General features: G+C 37.1%; 1 long non-coding RNA gene across 1 annotated transcript in view; it reads right to left on the bottom strand.

The window, feature by feature from the left end:
- The window catches only part of LOC105751168, a 62,369-nt gene extending 54,294 nt beyond the window's left edge, over positions 1–8,075 (bottom strand). The window contains exon 1 of the long non-coding RNA XR_004232327.1: positions 7,553–8,075. This is a non-coding gene — a long non-coding RNA (uncharacterized LOC105751168). The remainder of the gene's footprint in view (positions 1–7,552) is intronic.
- Positions 8,076–17,329: the final 9,254 nt, after the last annotated feature.

Raw genomic sequence — 17,329 nt, 5'->3', positions numbered from 1 at the left:
CTCTGTGCTCTGAAATCAATCTCCCAACCTACACTCGGACTGATAGGTCAAGTGCCCAGAGCTGAACTACTACAACCTCCTCAGGATTCTAGAGATAAAACTTTGAGGAGTTGTGTAGCTTCTTTCTAATATTATTGCTCATAAGCCCTGATCCAGTGTTTTTCCCCAATGTCATTTACTATCCTCTGACCACTTGATCTCTTCTCATTATCAATTAAGCAATTAACATTGATTAGCATTATGGAGAAGATATTAAAAATATAAAAAATGACAGGAGGGTTGGTGCACAGCTCTCCTGCTTGGGAGTCTGAGGCTGGTGCAGCTCTTAAGTTCAGCAATTTTGAGCTTTTGTGGCCAATGCGATGTCCAAACCTACCATGCTAATAAGGGAAGACCTTGGGAACAGGGTCCTACCAAGCTGTTTAAGGACCAGCAAATTGCCCCAAGTGAAAAGCAGAGCACAACAAATGTTTTGTGCTTGCAAGTACAGCATTGAGCCCAGGTGGGGCCACTGCACTTTCTGCCGGCAAGATAGAGAAGAACCAGTCTCAAAAACCAAAACAAAACAAAATAATTGCCCAAACATGATCACCTCAAAAACTGAGGACACAGACAGAAGGGGCAGCTAGCAGGTAGTTCAGTGGATAGAGTGCCAGGCGTGGAGAAAGGAAGATTTCTCTTCCTGAGTTTAAAATGTGTCCTTAGATGATAGCTGTGTGACCTTGGGACATAATCCTGTTTGCCTCAGTTTCCTCATCTGTACCACAAGCTAAAAAAGGAAAGGGCAACTATTCCAGTATTTTCACCAAGAAAATCCCACATAGGGTCATGAAGAGTCAGATACAACTGAAATGACTGAATAACATCAAGTACACTCAAATTTAAAATGGTGATTACATTCCACCAATGCAGTTCTGGCTAGGGCATAGTCAGTGGACAAGTTGTTGTTCCCTTGCTTACAGGAAATGGCACACACAAAAAAGGAAAATGACCTATATGTACAAAAAAATATTCATAGCCCAGGGCAAAAAATGGAAACTGAGGGGATGCCCATCAAATGGGGAATGGTTCAATAAACTGTGGTATGTGTTTGTTCTGGAATATTATTGTTCTTTGGGAAATGATGAGCAGGATGTTCTCAGGAAAGAAAAAAAAAAAAACTTGAAAAGTCCTCCATGACTCAAGCAAAGTGAAATGTACTCTATACAAAGTAACAGCAATGTTCCCGGGATGACCAGCTGTGAATGACTTTGCTATTCTCAATAGCACAATCATCCACAACTACTCTGTAGGACTTATAATGAAAAATCCTATCCAGACCCAGAGAAGGAACTGTTTGTGTTTGAGTACAGATTAAAGCATTCTCTCTTTCTCTCTTTTTTTAACTTAATTTTTCTTAAAGGTTTTTATTTTTATTAGAGTAGGAGATCTATGTTTTCTTTCACAACTTGACTTTTATAGAAACATTTTGCATAACTTCACATGTGGTTTCTTAGTTATTGGTAGGGATAAAGGAGAGAACTTAGAATGTAAAATTTTAAAAACAAATGTAAATTTTTTAATGCAACTGGGAGGAAAATATTAAATAAATCAAATACAAAAAAAAAAGGGAGAGAATATGGCACTTTGCAAGGCTAGGTGAAGCAAGTTATTTGTTCACCAGGGCTGGCTTCTTACTGAACTTAACTACTGTGGCTACTTGATAGACTCTGCTACAGACTGTAGTTATTGGACCTCTGGCAGCTCTCCCAACATTTTGAAGCTGGAGAGTTGATAATCTGGCCTGTTCTGTCTCTGGTACTCATTCACCTAAACTCAGGAAAGAATCAATACAATGGAGACAGAAAAACAACATGTTCTAGGTCACAAGGCAACCAGGTTAGAGCAGGAGATTCCCCCTTGGATGCTCATGATGTTGATGAACTGGTGTTCATTTGCTACCAGGGAAAAGAAGAGATAGTTTATCTCTTCACACAGCTCTCATGTACTTGGTTCCAACTCAACAGACAATTAAAAAGTTTGTAGTCACCTTGAAATAAACTAACAATAGAGGACACTTATATGAACTCTGAAGCAGAGAGGGAAAGGGATCCTCCATCCCACATTTCCAGAAGTATATTGGCAGCAGAAAGAGCACTTTGTGCATATTGTAAGGATTAAGTCTACAGTGACAACATCCTCCAATGTGTAATTTTAAAAAATTATAATATGTCATAAATCATAATATATTTTAAAATTATATAAAGCTCTATTGTAGTAAGTAGGTGGTACAGTGATTAGAACATTGCACTTAAAATCAGGAAAATTCGTCTTCCTGAGTTAAAATTTGGCTTCAGATACTTGTGAGTTGTGTGATACTGTACAAACCACTTAACCTTGCTCAATTCAGTTTCCTCATCTGTAAAATGAGCTGGAAAGGGAAAAGGCAAACCACTTCAATCTCTTTGCCAAGAAAACCTCAATTGGGATCATAAAGAGTTGGACAGTTCTACAACTGAAAAACACTAGCTCTAAAGTTGCAAGGTAGTCACAATATTATCCTATTTGATTTTCATAATAATCCAGAGAAGTAGATATTATTCCATTATTTTTGTGGTAGCAAAAAATTAGTAATTGTGGGGATATCCATCAACTTTAGAATGGCTAAACAAGTTGTAGTATATGATTGTGATGAAATACTATTGAGCTGTAAGAAATGACAAGCAAGATAATTTTTTAAAAAACTGGAAAAATTTATATGAACTGATGCAAAGTGAACTGAGCAGAAGCAAAAGAACATTGTAACAATATTGTGTAATAATTGTATGGTAATCAATTGTATAGGAGTTAGCTCTTCTCAGCAATGCAATGACCCAAGACAATTCCACAGGATTCATGATGAAAAATGTTATCCACAAAAGAAATCTGAATACAGATCAAAGCACACTATTTTTCCTTTATTTTTTTCATGCTTTTTTTGGGGGGGGGTGTCTTCTTTCACAACATAAAAAAATGGAAATATTTTGTATGGTTGCATATGTATAGCCTACATCAAATTGCTTAGCATCTTGGTAGGAATAAGAAGGGAAAGAATCTGGAACTCAAAATTTTTTTTAATGTTAAAAATTATTTTTATACATAATTGGGGAAAATATTACTGAGGTTAAAAAAAGGAGTAGGTGTTATCCCCATTTTTACAGATGATGAAACTGAGGCAAACAGAGATTGTACCTTATTTCTGACTCATAGCTATTATCTGAAGCAGGAACTGAGTTTAGGTCTTCCAGACCTTCCAATTTCATTTCTATCTACTGTACTAGCTAGCTGCCAAGAACTACTTTCTGGGGCTGAATAGGCTCACATATTACTCACTTTTGCTATAAGTTTTAGCAGGAAGTCTATCAGTGCCCCAGGTCCTGCCATCTTTTTTAGCTAGCTAAGCCCATTTTTATGATCTCTCTTCTTAGGCTTCCTTGAGGCAGATACAACTGCCACACCCTTCTGCATAAGACAATCATTTTGGTACTAGTGGGAAGAATTATGAGAGAGCACAGGTTTCCCTCTCTTCAGGAATAAGCCTGCTCTTCTGTTTGCTGAGACAGGAGAAAACAGAAAGAGATTCTTTCCTCCCTGCCAAAAAAGAGGCAGACCAGGCAATTTTAAAAGTCAAAGAGACAGGCAGCTTTTCCCCACAAGGATCCTTCTTCCTGAATCCCATTAGCCAATTATCTTGGTGGGAGAATTGCAAGGCAACTCAATGAATGAGAACCATAAAGTAGTAGTTCTGTATCCTTTCTTTCCACAAGGAATTTGCCAGCATGCCTGGTTCTAACAGATCAGAGCCTCTTGGATGCCTCTAAACAAAGTCTCAGAGGAAATCATCACAATGATCAGTACTCTTGCTCCTTACACTCAGTTTTATGTGCCCTCGTCTTAATTTTAAAATGGATGAATGGAATCATATATTCTAGTTAGAGCTAGTTAGAGACCGACAAGCCCAGCCTCTTCATTTTTCACAAAGGAAACTGAAGTCCAGACAAGTGAAGAATATTGTTCCAAGTCACATAGTTAGGAGCAAAGTCAGTGCTAGAATACAACTTTCCTGATTCTCAAGTCAGGATTCAAAAGACCACAGACTCAGAGCTGAAAATCAGAATTTCTAATACCACAGACCTAAAGCCAAAAGTAAGGATTCACAAGACACACAGACTCAGAGCTGAAAGTCAGGATTCCTAAGACCACAGATCCAGAGTTGAAAGTCAGGATTTGTAAAACCATTGACCTAGATCTTAGAGATGTAATCTAATCCAATGCCCCCCATTTTATAGATAAGCCAAATGCATCCCAGAGTGGTGATCATGACAAGGTCAAACTAAACTTCCAAATGAAGACAGTTGTCAAACTCAGATTCTCTGACATTGAATCCAACCTTCTTTGTACTGAATCATTTTCCACAAGCTCTTTCCATTTGATCAGCTAAATCCCCATATTTCCCACTTCCCTTTCTAAAACAATAGCAAGGGTCCAAACTAAATAAAGCTGCAGTTTATTTCTGTAGCCCTTCGTTGATTTCTTTTTTTTCTTACAGATCACTTGACTGAATCATATATTAGAGCAGCAAAGGAAAGTCACTGATAATTCAATACAACCTTCCAGTTTTACAGATGAAGCACAAATAAGATAAGTGACTTGAAGTCTTATTAAGCCCCCAGTCCTTAGTTACCAAAAGTAAGTACCAGTGACTCTCAAGAGAAAAAAGTTCTTCACCCCCGACTTAAGGCAATGAAAATCCTCTTTTTAAAAAAAGTAAATTATATTATCTGAGAGGGATGATGCATTACACTAGGCTTAGTGTGAATTTGTCGATCAGATTGGCTAGTTAGTAATAGTTCCTAATGAGATTAAATACAGCACAGCTCAATTTTGATTAGAGAAGGATGAGGAAAGGTCTCGGAGAAATGTAGAATACCATTGAAGAAAGGGCAACAGAGTGAAAGGTGGGAAGAGGGCAAGATGGAGAGAATAAGGTTCTCTGGGGAGTCAAGGAGGCAGCATGAGAGTGGTAGCTTCCAAAAAAGAAAAGCTTAGAACAACGGTAGACAAATGGTGATCCCCAGGGCCAACTATAATCTGCTTTTGTACTGCTCATTTTAAAATAAAGTTGTTATTTGCTATTATTTATTTTTATTTGACTAATATCTGGCTGCTAGTGCTAGATAACTTCATTCACCTCTATCTTCTCTAGTGTTTCCCATAAGTGATCCCCTGCTTCAGGGGAAAATGTCAATAGTGTTTGTAGTGGAAACAGTGGAAATCCTTCCAAGGTCTATAGAAATAGAATTAATTACTGAGACTTGTGTATTCTGCACTTCTTTCCATTTTCCATTAAGGTGGGCAGCTCTTTTGAGAATAAGTGAAAACTGGGCTAAAGAGCTAAAAATGTGAGCTGAATAAGCATGTATGTAGCACATAGCCATGTCCTCACTTGGAAGTTAGTATCTTGATAAAGTTAATTTTCCTTCCCTAGGAAAGAAATTTTCTTCATTTTCTTCAATTGTAAAAACAACTCTTTGAGTTAAAATCAACAGTTCTTTGAATATGCATTTATTATCTAAAGAAAAACCAGAATTTGGAAGGGTAATCATGTGCAGGATTATTTTTGCAACTTGCTTCCATCTCTTTGGTGAGCCAATGCCCCTCTCTCCTAGAATGTGCCATGTGGGAAATAAAATTGTGATACATAAATCTAACATTTTATTAGAGCTGCTTCTGGGCCCAAATGCCTTGGGCTTGGAATCCATTCCATCCAGTCTTCAGATAGAACCCACTGCTTAGATCAAGCAGGGTATAATCCTAGGACAAGCCTGGCTTCTAAAAAAAGGTAGGTACTCCTATCTGATTGGCAAAGTTGGCAAATAAGAAAATGACAAATGTTGAAGGGGTTAAGTGCAGGAAGGGACAGGAATTGATGTGTTAAAGTAGTGTTGGTAGAACTGTGAACTGATACAGGAATTCTGCAAAACAGTTTGAAAGTATGTGCCAAAAGTCACTAAACTGTGCATATTCTTTGATCCAACAATGCCACAACTAGGTCTATATTCAAAAGAGAACAAAGAAAGAGCAAACACACACACATATACATTTATATATAATATTTACATTGCTTTTTTATATATGGCAAAAAAAAAAGTAAACTAAGGGATGCTTTTTAGTTGTAGAATGGCTTGACAAATAATGGCTTATGAATGCGATTAAATGCTATTATGCCAAAAGAATGATGAAAGATAGTTTCAAAGACTTATATGAACTGATACAGAGTGAAGTAAACAGAACCAAAAGAACAAATTATACAAAAATAATATTGCAGAGATAAACAGCTTTGAAAGAATTAAGAACTCCCTTAAATGCAATGATCAACCTCGGTGCAAAATGAGACATACATTTTTGGACATGGCAAATGTAATAATTTGCTTAACTTGACTGCACACATTTATTTCAAGGGTTTTAGTCTTCTTTTTTTCTTTTTTTGGAAAGGAAAAAATAGAGTTTTGTTCATTAAGAAAAGAAAATTTATAATGCTGAACGTCTAATGAATTGCTAGACTTTCAGGATTTTGTTGCAAAAAGACCTGAACTTAATAGAGAATTTGACATAAGAGAAATATAAGGTAAACATCAAACACTAATTACAAGGGATTTAGTAAGGACAAACTGTTGTTTACTTTTTATATGTGTGAAATGTAAGCCATATGTCTAAGATTGTCATTAGTAATTAGCAATGTAAAAGAAAGATTGGGGTAGAGATGAACATTATGTCACTCTAAAAAGCAAAACCATGTAGAAAAAGTAAAAAATATTTTATACAAATGAGGTGCAAGAGGAAAAACTGACACAGACAAAGATGGGTGAGGAGGGCTAGTAATTCTGGCATCCTACAACCATCTGGAATGGGTTACAGCGAGAACAATACATATATATACACATATGTATATATGTACCTATATGAATGTATGTATATATATAAAAGTTTTCTAACTTTAGAAAGAAATAAGGCAAGAGGATAAGAGTAGGAAGAAGAAAAGGAAGGGATTTTTAGAGGTAGCTCTAACCACATTAGCTGTGGATTAAAGAGAGAACAACATATATATTTAGAAAGAAATAAAAGTTTTATATATATGAGTATGTAGATTAATGAGAATGAGATAAAGAGGGAACAACACATATATTTGGAAGGCTATAAAAGTCTTCTAAATTTAGATAGAAACAAGATATCAAGGGGAAAGGGTGGAGGAGGGAAGAGGATAAAGGAGGGGATCTTTGGAGAGGGGGTAGGTTAAGTAATAGGATAGCAAAGTAGGAGGTAGAAGTAAAGTAGAGGAGTCAGGAAGGATTGGAAATAAGAGATAACACACAAAGATCAGGAGTAGAAATTATTATGTAAAAAAACAAGGATGATAATTACGATCTCAGATAAAATTAAAGGTAAAATAGATTAAATCAAAAGAGGAAAACAGGGAAACTACACTACATGAACACCCTATTGGATGTTAAACCTATATTTAGAGTGTTTTTACCTTAATAGAACCAGTCAACTCTTGTGCTGTTCAGACACAATCTCTGAGAATCCAGTCCTTTCCAAAAGGTGATGAGCTGCCATATTAGGGCTTTAGTTGAGGTTCTTCTCCTATTATCTAAATATCAAAGAATTGTCTGCTTTTCCAAACCACAACTTCCTCTATTTAAGAAGGAGCCTCATTAGGAGGTAAAATGTGGCAGATTAGAAGACTTCTAGCTAGACTCTTCCTAACTCTGTGATGTCGGTCAAATCATTTGAGATAATGTTTGTAAAAGTTTAAAGTGTCTTATAAATGCTGGAAGTCATTATTACTATTAATAATTTTAATCAGCCTCAGTTTCCTCATCCATATAATGAGAATAATACCCAGAGCACCACTCCCCTGGAGCTAAGAGACTCAAAAGACAGAGTGAATCCATGCTCACACAAACTAAAAAAAAATATTAAATCTAAATTTATACTTACAAAAAAAAATCCTGATCTTAGTTTACAGTATACTTTTTTAAACAATGTGACTGTTATGGGCCAGAACTTGAAACAAGGTGTTAAGTCACTGGAATTAATAGAGATAATGATTATATACTTAGTACTTATTAAAGTTCACACCTTTAAGAGAGCATATATAAGCTAGGAGCCTCAACCAGGATGCAGTTCCGGAGATTCAGAGCCAGGATTCAGTTGAGGAGATTCACAAGTCAGGACAGAAGCCCACAAGCCCACTCTTGGAGGCGGAGTCAGATTCATTCCATTTTCCACCTTTGTGCTGGCTGGAGATTCGGAGAGAGCTAGAGGCAGAAGATGGAAGAGACAAAGGACTAGTGGCAAGAGCTCTCAAAACCAAGGAGAGAGATAGGACTCTAAGAAAGGTAATCAGGTTATTTTTAAAGAAACAATAAAGGATTTGGACTTTAATCCCTGGCTTCATTTGAAGTGATTATTACACTGAACTGAAACTAAGACTGCCTCCAGAAGCCCCCCAAGAAACCTGCTCTCAGAGAACGATTATATTTTAGAGAAGAGAACATTACATGTGACCCTTTTACATGAAGCTTAAAATTAAGGAAGTTCAGCAGGGAGTGATTTGTTCTTTTCTTCTCTATGTTGGGTTCTAATCTGTTTGGCTTTCTAGCACAATCTCCCCATTCATTAAGTCATTTATGAAATGCAGTGACTCATTTGAGGAAATGACAGCACCCATGTAAGATGTGCTGGCCATTGACCTCACACTGTAAACAAACTGGCAGGAAGCCACCATGGAAGCAAAAGTCTCATTCTTCCTGGTTTTTCTGTTTGTTGGTTGTTTTGAATGTTACTTCTGAAAATGAATGGTCACTACCACCACCATCAGTAATGTGACAGCCCTTGAACACATAGGAAAAAGGGATGGCAGGTACCAAATCAGATAAATCCAATCCTGCTAACAACAATGACAAAATGTCAACCTCTTCCAATGTGGGAACAGCTCCTACCAACTGTTCTCCTGGACATGAGGGGAAAAAATGTTACATGATCTTAGAGCTAGAAGGGATCTTAAAAGGCCTAAATTAATTGTAAACAGGATAGGCTCATAAAAACCAGCCATCTTTTTTTCTCTTCCATATTTGTTTAATCAATAAACAGTTATTAGATGAATACTTATGGGCAAATGATTGTATCCTAGTGTCATAAGTAAATCAAAGAGGAAGTATGTGTCCAACATGGCTATGGAAGGAGGGGCAATCATCCAGATCCAAAATACCTACTAGTAGAAGGTTTAACTTCTCCCCAAAGTGAATAATGAACAAGAATCCAATGAGAAACTGTGAGTGATTTCTTCCACCTCAGAACTCCACATGTCCATCAGCCTTAAGCCCAAAAGCAATTTAATAAAGGACTACTGGAAAAGCAGCAATAACACCACCCAGCAAATCCCCAAGGGTGTTATAAGCCTTTGGAGAGAGCAGAGGCCAGGGTGGAGAGGCAGTTCCACTGTGACACTAAGCTCAGGAGTTCTGAGATCCCTAACACTGCCCTAAAGCATCAGAGGGGGTCTTGAATAGCTAACACTCTGAACATCAAAGATCCAGGAAAGGTTAATGTTAGAACTGAACATCAACATAGAAGTCAAGATAATCAAGAGTTAGACCAAGCAGGGCCAACCACACCACCCAAAAGCACAATGGAGGATTCAAGTAAATCAAAGAAAAGAATAAGTATAAAAATACTATGTAACTCTAAAGATCCCTTACAAGAAAGAATAGGTAAGTAGTTATAACAGTAAGCAGAAAATTTAAAGGGAAAATAAATTGGTTTTTCATAAGGACTATATAAATACTTAGAAGAAATGAAGTGAGAGGAGGAAAAAAAATAAAATAAAATCTCTAAAGGAAACAATTGGAAGGAGAATAGATAACTTTAAGAGAAAAAGTAAAATGTATCCAAGTAAGGGATCCCATCAGAACTATAATAGACCAAGAGAAAGACAATAAAGCAATAGAAATCGATGACTTCATGAGACAGAAATATTACAGGAAAAAATTAAAGATTAAAAAGTAGGTCAAATAGGGACTTACAATTGGATCTGAGAAACAAGAGATATTGTTAAAAAAAAAAATTAAATTCCCTGGAAATTAAATAAATAATGACAAAATTAATAAAGTAATTTAAATAATTAAAAAAAAAACTTTGACACTCTACTTCAAGAAATCACAAATGAAAACTGCCCAGATTAATTACATTACACACCTCTCAGATGGGCTAAAATGACAGGAAAAGATAATGACAAATGTTGGAGGGGATGTGGGAAAACAGGGACACTAATACATTGTGGCAGTTGTGAACTGATTTAACTGTTCTGGAAAGCAATTTGGAACTATGCCCAAAGGGCAATAAAACTCTTCATATTCTTCCATCCAGCAGTGTTTCTACTGGGTTTGTATCCCAAAGAGGGATAAAGAAGGGAAACAGACCCCACATGTGCAAAAATGTTTGTGGCAAGAAATTGGAAACTGACTGGTTCCCATCAGTTAGAGAATAATTGTACAAATCATGATATATGAATGTTATAGAATATTATTGTTCTGTAAGAAATGACTAGCAGGATGATTTCAGAGAAGCCTGGAGAGATGTATATAAATTGATGCTTAGTGAAGTGAGCAGAACCATGAGAACAGTGTAAGCAACAACAAATTTATGTGATGATCAACTCTGATAGACATGGTTCTTTTCAACAATGACAAGATTCAGGCCAATTCCAATGGTCTTGTGAGGGAGAGAACCATCTGCACCCAGAGAGAGGACTGTGGGAACTGAATATGGATCATCAAACAGCATTTTCACTCTTTCTGTTGTTGTTTACTTGCATTTTGTTTTCTTTCTAATTTTTTTCCCTTTCTGATCTGATTTTTCTTGTGCAGCAAGATAATTGTGGAAATATTTATAGAAGAATTACACACATTTAACCTATATTTGATTATCTATCATTTAGGAGAGGGGGAGGGAAAAATTTTGGAATACAAGGTTTTGCAAGGGTGAATGCTGAAAATTATCCATGCATATGTTTTGAAAATAAAAAGTTTTTTTTTTTTTAATTTAATAGCCTTTTATTTACAGGATATATACATGGGTAACTTTACAGCATTAACAATTGCCAAACCTCTTGTTCCAGTTTTTCACCTCTTACCCCCCCACCCCCTCCCCTAAATGGCAGGATGACCAGTAGATGTTAAATATATTAAAATATAACTTAGATACACAATAAGTATACATGACCAAAACATTATTTTGCTGTACAAAAAGAATCAGACTCTGAATTATTGTACAATTAGCTTGTGAAGGAAATCAAAAATGCAGGTGGGCATAAATATAGGGATTGGGAATTCAATGTAATGGTTTTTAGTCATCTCCCAGAGTTAGAAAATAAAAAGTTTTAATAAAAAAAAAAAGAACCAAGGGGTACCAAAGTTAAGGTGGCAGAACTGCACAAAGAAGTACAATTAGCTCTCCTAGCCCCATTCTCCATACATAACTCCACAAAGATCTAGACAACATACCAGATGAAGTATTTATTGGGAAATATATGAAAAAAAAAATCTAAGCCACATCAGCAAAGAGGGAAAGGTGCAGAGGCCTATGGACAGTAGGCACGGGGTCTAAGCAGGAAAAGTCTACGTAGAGCATTCCAATGCAGGGAGAAGTTGTGCACTGGAGCAATAAGTGGTCACAGATCCCCTGTAAAGAGGTATAATCTTTTGTAGGATATAGGAACAGTAGCAAATTGGCAGATCTTTCACTATCCAGTTCCAGACTATTTATTAAGGGTTGACTGAGGAGGAGATCTGCAATTATAGCTGGCATTCCAGAGTAAGGAGTGCTCATTGTCTGAAGGCTGTATGCTGAGCAGGGAATCAGTTCAAAAGCAACAGTCACATGGCTTTAATCCCAGGAATGGAGCATGGTCTCAGTTCTAGCTTCTAGCCCTCTCTAAAGTTTGTAATAGAATAATCAGAATAGGAATCTGAGACTGTTACTTTGGACCAGCAGAACTTTTCAACCAGCAACAATCCACTGGAACTCCAAATGGGGCAAGTTCACGGGTGTATTGCTCAGTCCCAGCTTCACTCAGGCCAGGAGTACAGCTGTTGGACTTTTTCCTGAATGAGACCACTTTGGGAGTACTGAAACTCAACCTGAGTAATCCTTGAGATCCTGGATTAAAATAACACTCAATACCCCAAGAAAGCAACAGCAAGACCATCCCAAATATTCTCTTCAAAAGTGCACAGAATCTGCCTTTATATGAAGTTTGATGCCTGGAAGTAATCTGGAAGAGTGGACAACACAAAAAAAGAATGCTACCATGAAAGGTTTTTATGATGATAGGGACAATCAAGTCACAAACTCAGAAGAAGAGAATGAGTCTAAAATATTTACAAGCAAAGCTTTAAAGAAAAATGCAGCTTGTTCACTATTTCAACTAGAATTCCCAGAAGAAATTAAAAGAATTTTTAAAAGCTTCAAAATGCTTTTTTGCAGATGAAACAAAAGCACAAAATGGGAAAATAATGAAAGAAATGAAAGAAATGATTGGAAATGGAATTAAAAGCTTGACACAAGAAGTACCTATATAACAAACTATCTGAAAATTAGGATGGACCAAGAAAATAATGATTCTGTGAGATAACAAGAAATATTAAAATAAAGTTAAAAGACTGAAAAAAATAGAAAATGTAAGCCACTCATAACCAAAAAAAAAAAAAAAAAAAAAAAAAAACTGATGTGAAAAGCAGATCATTGGACTACCTGAACACTATGACCCAAAAAAGAACCTAGACATCCTTTTTCAAGAAACAGGAAAGGAAAATTATCTAGACTTTCTAGAGTCAAAGGGCAAAGTGCAAATTGAAAGAAATCCACTGGTCACTTTTTAGAAGAAACCCAAAAATGAATATTATATTAATCCCAGGAACATTATAGTAAAAATTCAGACCTTTTTTTGTTGATGATGTTGATGGGTTGAGTTTTTTGCTTATTTGTTTGTTTTGCTGATTGAAAAAAAAAATAGTTCAAAAAAGAAAAAATAATAAATGATAGAAGAGACAAGTTCAGAGAATCTTGAGTAGTTCAAATTGATTAAGTTCAGAATTTTAAAATTCAAATAAAATTATTGGAAAAAATGAGATATAAGACATGGCCCCTGCTCCTAAGAAGCTTACAAACTAGTTCAGGATAAATAATGTATACATAATTATACAAAGAATTAGCAAAGTTATTTAGAGTCATTCATTTACTCAACATTATTCAACATCTATATTCCAGGCTCTGTCCTAGGTGCTAGGATACAAAGACAAAATGAAATACCCAAATCTATATCCTTTAGCACCCTAATCTGCCCTTTCCCAATTTCACTTGGCTCCAATAGGGATTATAGTAATTTCACTGTTAAATTAAACACGTCATTACAGAAGCAGATGCCACTGCACAATGAAGAAAGACAGGGAACTGCAGTGGAAAGAGCCCTGACCTGGGAGTAAGAAAACCTAGAGTTTGGTCCTATTATGTAATCTTTGGCAAGTTGTTTACTCTTTATAAACCTCAATTTCCTCCTCTTTAAATTGGTACTAGCAGGAGTCTCTTCTCTTAAAATATGATGTGTTGGTGCTGCTAGTTGGTGCCGTGGATAGAGCACCAGCCCTGAAGTCAGGAGGACCTGATTTCAAATGTGGCCTCAGATACTTAACACTTCCTAGCTATGTGACCCTGCACAGGTCACTTAACCCCAATTGCCTCAGGGGGAAAAAGAAAAAGAAAAAACAAAAAAAAAATGATGTGTTTTGTTTTTACATTTCTTTTTTTTGTGTGTGTATGTGTGAGGCAACTAGGAATAAGTGACTGTAGTTCCTGTGTTTCTTCATTGTGCAATAAATGACACAGAGACATGAGGTAAGGACATGCTATTGGAAAAATGAGGCAGATATTGTGCATAATCCCTGTTGGAGACAAGTGAAATTGGGAAAGGGCAGATTAGGGTGATAAATTCCAAAGCCAGATAAATTTGCTTCATAAAAGTTTACCATAAACTGTGATGACTGTGTTAGCACCCTGGATACTTTAAAATCAGCCAGAATCAGTATAAGCAAAAGTCCTTGATTTTTATTATTTGTTGAAGCCAGAGGAAAGAGGGTAGACACAGGAATATCCTCTTTCTTCTACCACCCAGACTCACCTCCTCATCTTACTCCACTCTCTTATCCCCCCCTCCTCTTCTCCCTATACACCAATAGATCAAGCCCACACAGAATGGTGGGGCAGGCCATTTTCCAAGCAAATGCTAATAGAGTATTATCCAATTGGTAATTAGCCTTAAGTGCTTATTTGTCCGAACCTCAGTGCATCTGCTCAGTTTCAGCCCATTACATCTCCCACTTTCTTTTGTTTTAAAACACAGGTGATCACGCCCTCCCTTACTTCTCAGGAGAGGAGGTAAAAACACCGAAAAGGAGGTGATTACCCCCCCCCCCCCGACTTCTCAGGAAAGGAGGTAAAAACACTGAAAAGGAGGTGATCATGCCCTCTTTGACATCTCAGGAAAGGAGGTGAAAACACCAAAAAGAAGGTGATCATGCCCCCCTGACTTCTCAGGAAAGGAGGTAAAAACACTGAAAAGGAGATGATCATGCCCTCCCTGACATCTCAGGAAGGGAGGTAAAAGCACTAAAAAGGAGATGATCATGTCCTCCCTGACATCTCAGGGAGGGAGATGGAAAGAACCAAAGGGAAGTGGGGATTGCTAGTGGGTTTCTGGGCTGAAGGGTCTTATTAGAAACAGGTATGCACAAACCCATCAGCATGGGAGGTATTACACAAGCACATAGCAATAACACAAAGGCTATTAGTGATGACTCTCCCCACAGCCAGTGCAGGCTCAATGTGGTGTAACAAACATGAATTGTACATGCAAGTAGTGATATAAGAAAGAATATGAATCAACATGGTGTTGTAAAAGATTTCCAGAAGTCCTAGAAGGAGGATATGTAAACAACAATCGCATATATGCCTTCTTCAGCAGCCAAGAGATAGTCCAAAACCAATCCATTGTCCATTGCTTCACCAGAGAATCCAATGATCCCCACAAGTTTTTGAAGTCCTGCAACAGTCTTTTTATATGTTAGGGAATCCAAAGATTCCTGCAGATTTTGAAGTCCTGCAACAGTCTTATGTTTCAGAGAATCCAATGATTCCTGAGGTTTTCAAGTCCTACAGCATTCTTATCATGTCTCAGAGAATCCAATGATTCCTGAGGGTTTTCAAGTCCTACAGCATTCTTATCATGTCTCAGAGAATCCAGTGATTCCTGAGGGTTTTAAAGTCCAACAATTTTCGATGTCCATGAGTCAAACACCATAACTGCCATACTCTTTCAGTGGTGGGCACAATCAGCAATGGAACCACCTGATGTTTCTTGGGTCTTCTCCTTTGTTTCAAGGGTCTTCTCCGTCTCTGATGGACAAGGTGAATACGGCTCGTTGGCAACCATCTGATTCCTTTTCCACCTGTAGAGATACAAGCAAACCCTCTCCCCCAAGCAGTTAACCTATCTGGTCCCTTCCATTCACCACTTTCTGGGTCTCTCCACATCACCTGGCGATTATCTAAAGATAGTGGAGCTGCTTGCACTGGACACTGCCCTTCTGGTGGGTTATAAAACCTGTCTGCCCGGGCCAGTGCATCTTTGTCAAAAATACAGAAGTTAATAGTATAAAGAGCTAAATTTAGAAGTTCTTTAGGGTCACCTGTGACTCCCCCTTACTTTTGTTTTTGGAGGAGCGTCTTCATGTCTGTTTCTCCTCTCTACTATTGCCTGTCCTTGAGGATCAAAAGGTATGCCAGTGGTGTCTAAAATCTTATACTGTGCACAAAAGTGTGCAAAATGTTTAGAAGTATATGCAGGTCCCATTATCTGTTTTTATTGCTTGTGGCACACCCATAATTGCAAATGCTTGGATAAGGAATTCAGTGACCACTCGGGCTGTCTCTTTTGCTGCTGATATTGCAAAAGTGAATCCTGAAAAGGTGTCTACCACAACATGGATAAAAGGCAGAGGACCAAAGATTTATAATGGGTCAATCCATTTGCCAAACTTCACTGGGTCTCAAATCATGAGGGTTCCTCCCTGGAGGCAGTGTAGGAGTGTGGAAAGGAAGGCAAGCTCTACAGGTTTTTACTATATTCCTAGCTTCCTCTTTTGTTATTCCAAATTGTAAACATAAAGCTCCAGCAGCCTGATGATATTTAGAAAGAGATTCCTAGGCTTCTTGAAATAAAGGAGTATTAGCCAACATGGTTAGAAGGCTATCTGCCTTTGAATTACCATCAAAAATAGAACCTGGAAGTCCACTATGAGACTTGAAATGCAAGATATAAATCTTACCTGGATGCTTTCTCATTTGCTCTTGAAGTTCCTTAAAGAGCTGATATATATTAGAAGCTACAAATTGTATTTGGGCTGTGGCAATTCTTTGTACCACACCTACTGAATAGGCCGAATCAGATATTATATTTATGTCTCCTGGATAATAAGTAAGAGGTAGAATGATTGCATACAATTCATTCTGCTGAGTGGACTGAAAAAGAGTTCTGACTACTCTCTAGTTAGTTAAGTTATAGTATAGTTAAGTATAGTATAGTATAGTATAGTATATATAGTATATATATAGTATATATATATATAGTATAGTATATATAGTATAGTATAGTATAGTATAGTATAGTATAGTATAGTATAGTATAGTTAAGTCATGAGAGTATACAGTGCGAATTTAAGGGAATTAGAGAAAGCTTCATGTAATAGATGATCCTGAGCCAAGACTTGGAGAAACAGAAAATTTCAAAGCCACTAGATTTAGAATAAGAGGACCTGGATTTGTTATCCAGACTCAAGATCAATGTGGTCTACTAGAGAAAAAAAATTGGATCTGCACTTAGAGAACCTCTGTTGGAATAGAGTAGCTCCCACTACGCTAGTTGAAAATCTTTTCCCTTTCATCTGAATTGTAACAGCCTAATGTCTGGTCTTCCAGCGTATAGACTCTTTTCTCTCTAATCTAGCCTTTATACTAATGTCCAAGGAATTTTTTTCATGTTCTAATAGAAGATATCCAAAAAAGCAGTTGGTTGAAAGTACAGGACTGGAATTCAAGGAAGTTATTGGAAAGAATCTTAGAACAGCAGAGAACTCAGATCAGAAATAGGGTATCTCCTCTCCCATCCTCCTTGTCCCCATAACCTTGGAAGTGT

This window comes from Sarcophilus harrisii, chromosome 2 (genome assembly GCF_902635505.1).
Source record: "Sarcophilus harrisii chromosome 2, mSarHar1.11, whole genome shotgun sequence".
NCBI classification, from domain to species: Eukaryota; Metazoa; Chordata; class Mammalia; order Dasyuromorphia; family Dasyuridae; genus Sarcophilus; species Sarcophilus harrisii.
Note: the sequence above shows the minus strand (reverse complement) of the source record. Positions and strands in the feature narration are given on the sequence as shown.